We start from the raw sequence: 3,677 nt of genomic DNA, 5'->3' as shown, positions 1-3,677 counted from the left end.
AGAGGGTCTGAAAAATACATTCTGGAAGTACGGCTTCTTTCTGTAGGGCAAATTTTGACCAAATTAAGACAATTGATGTAAAAGAATTGGAAGACAAGAATCAGCATTTAGGAAGGCTGCTCTGAGTGCTAGCACTAGAGAACTACCTGTTCTTGCTGGATTTGGTGTCAGTAATGCAGCCCAGCAATTTCTGCAGCCCCTAACAAAAACTGCATGGCCTTACCAAAAAAAAAAAAAAGAAAAAAAAAAAGAAACCTGTTAACTATATGGTTACAAGGTAGGGCATCATAGTGATTTCATAATCTCAGGTGAATTATGAGCAATGTGACACCCTAGGTTTGGAATTGTAAAGGTACTTGCATTGAATATGCTTCTTTATCTTTCAGAAGATGATGTTTTCAAAATTATTGGAGCAGCTTCCAAAATTCTAAAGTAAGAAATCAAGTTAGTTAAAGGTGGTGCCTTTGCTTTTCTATTCCTTGTTCCAATAAAATGCTTCAGAAGAATACTCCATAAGGCTGTCACTGTCTCTACTCTTGAAGGTCATAATTTGAAGGGTGCCTACTGTATCCTAAACCAAGTTTAGAATTGTAATGCCATTTTCAACTCTGCTAGAGTTACATGCCCTCCAATAGAGAAAGCCTTTTCTTCTTCCTGCTGATGGATTGTTCTAAGATGCAGCAGTTTCAGTTTCCTTAAAGAAATCCTGAAATATTGAGAACATAGTTCTATTTTCCTGAGATATCGTGGCCAGCTTATTAATGTATAACTTTGTTTTTATGCATTCACTCTCTTCATGCACAACTTATTTTTTCCACCTTATGCTTGTTACATCCAATACCTCCATCCTCAATACAAGTATTACCATACAAGCATATCATCAAGCTGTTTTCTAGGAAATCAGATCCAAACAGAACATTTACAAAGAAAGAGAAAGATGGACAAGATCAACGTAGTAAACAGAACTTAGTTTCAGCTGGGTGTCGTGGCACACACATATAATCCCAGCTACCTTACTTGAGAGGCCGAAGTGGGAGAATTGCTTGAGCCTGGGACTTTGAGACTAGCCTGGAAATATAACAAACAAAAGAACTTAGTTTGGAAGAAAACATATATGTCTAATTATAGAATGGTATCAGTTGCTTGCCAATTCTGATTCCGTTCTACATGTTTGGATTACATGAGAGAAGTAATGGTGGGACAAGGGTATGAATATAAAAAATGAAAAAAAAAACCCTACAATTCCTCTGTAACTATGTCAGATACTAAAGCACAAGCAACACTGTTTCTGAACCCATGTGAATAGTGGAACAATAGTGTTACAGAAAAATATTGGAATTTGTATTTAAGAATCTTTCCGTTAAGCAAAGTTCGGGTCTAGTTGGCTTCATTGAATTCTACTAAATATTTTTTGGAAGAAATAATAACATTTCTATAAAAAAACTGAAAAATTGAAAAGGATGAGATATTTTAATCTTCCTTCTGAACAGTATGAGCTGTTGTGAACAGAAGCAAAGGAGCAGGAGTTTGTACCCCTACCTCAATCAAGCTCTGGATGAATGGTACCCTCAACAGGCAGTATAGGCTCAAGCAAAGCTGGTTCCTTTGGCTGAAGGCAATTTACGGAGAGCAATGTGGCTTTGGGCATAGACACTCAACTTTCCTAGTAGCTCAGCAAATGACAGTTTCAGCTCTGAAGCTGGTTATCTGTGTGGTGCACCACTGTACCCACGGTAGATGCATTTTACCCTATTAGCACTTGACTTATTATGATTTGGGTTGAAGAGTCTAAAGGAAAAATGTTACTTTAGCAATTTCTGATGTGTCACAGAATTGGCAAGGGCCAGTGAGAGCTGGCAGTACCCGTGAGCAGGGGGTAATGCCATGTAGGAAGAAGTGTTATTCGGTGAAATTGGCAGTGGCGATTTGTCTCATTGGAAGTAGCAGACCCAAGTGAAATACGGATATCAGGAAGTGCATAGTGGAATCCAACACAAGATCAGTATTGCCTACCTTAAGAAAACAGAAACAGATTTCACTGGAGGAAGCTCAGAGAAAGAGGAAGTAAATGACAAATGTAATGTAGTAGTTAATAAGTTTCATTTATAAGAATTTTTTTACAGCCTTAGGACACCTCCAGATGTGTGTGTGTGTTTCAAAGCTTTAACAATGGGATGGGGAATACTTCTTCCTAATACATATATTATAAGCATATTAAGAATTATGCAGCAAAAGGACAAAAGTTCCCTATGTTGAGTAACTGTGCTTTGGGTCAAAAAGAGGAAAAAAAAAAACCCCAAAACAACCTAAAAATTAAATTAGATAGAACATCGTAACATCACAAAATATCAGAGCATAACGTGTATAATAGAATTTTTACAATTCAAATTCCTTTCCTAATGTCTAAACTCATGTTTCTGTGATTCAAATGGAATGCTTAGTTAGATTGACCCACTCGTGTGACAAATTCCAATTATATTCAACTTCCCCAAAATATACTTATTAAACATACCGGCAGTGTGTGCTTATTAAACACACTGGTAATGCTGACCTTCTGTGTAGGTTTTCTGAAACTTACATACCTAGGGATAGGTCCCAGACTCTTCATACTTTGCTCTTCCACCCGTTATGAAAGAGTCTTAGCAAAAACAATACCCTCTTTAGCTTTCTTATCCTCTGGTGAGAATTCCCCTGTACTCCTTTGGGATTCAATGTCATAGATCTCTTTAGTATCTGTAGTTCCACCCGGTTCCATGCTCAATATCCGTGATACACATATCAGCATAGAATTGCTATGTGTCATAAAACTCAGTTAACTTGTTACTCAAGTAGTGCACAACCATTTATTTAGCACTAGGAAGGAAAATGAGCTGCAGTCACATGGCATGGAGACTGAGTTGCTAGCAGCTGAGCACTGGGCACCCTGGTTCTCGAGAATTTGGTGGAGAACAGCCCTATTTATGAAAGGGCTCCACCACTGCAGGATGGATCCTGAACCAGATCCTGTTCACCTCTTTCTTATTTCCATCTTCTCATTACCAAGACCGATAAATCTCTTCCTGGGCACTGGTTTTGTTTCACATCAACCCACACAATGTCTCTATTCCAGAAGGTTCTGCTTCCATTTTTCCTTTTGTTTTGAACCTTTGAAATGACCCACATTGACTTGATTCTTTCCCATATACTGCTACTAAGCCGTTTTCCATAGTCCACAGGTCTTAAATAAGTCAGACTTCCTTTTAAAGGAAAAGCTATTCAACCCAAAGATCTATAGCATCACTTTTTACAAAACTGCACCTAAGACAACACATAGCAGTTATTATATTAGTCCAACAGCTGATTCTTGCTTGTTACAAGAAAAAATTCAATTGTATTTTATGAATAGATGTTACACTTAGAAATACATTCTAATAGTGGCACTTCAAATTGAGAGACTGGGAGTTTTTGTTATACAATAATATAGGCTTTCCTGAAAACAAAATCACTCATACTGTAATAACTGATCCCATGAAAAAAATAGAGTTGGGCCAGACCATTCAAAACCTATGCAAGTTTATATCTGCATATTATGGAAAGCAACTACTGGTTTATCAACAGATAATGTGAAGAGTCTAGCCAGGCATCTCAGTAGGACTGGATGCTGCTTCAGGGATTTTAAAAAATATTGTCGAAGTGGT

This window comes from Macaca fascicularis, chromosome 18 (genome assembly GCF_037993035.2).
Source record: "Macaca fascicularis isolate 582-1 chromosome 18, T2T-MFA8v1.1".
Taxonomy (NCBI): domain Eukaryota; kingdom Metazoa; phylum Chordata; class Mammalia; order Primates; family Cercopithecidae; genus Macaca; species Macaca fascicularis.
The sequence above is the reverse complement of the archived record's forward strand: the minus strand, read 5'-3'. Positions refer to the sequence as shown.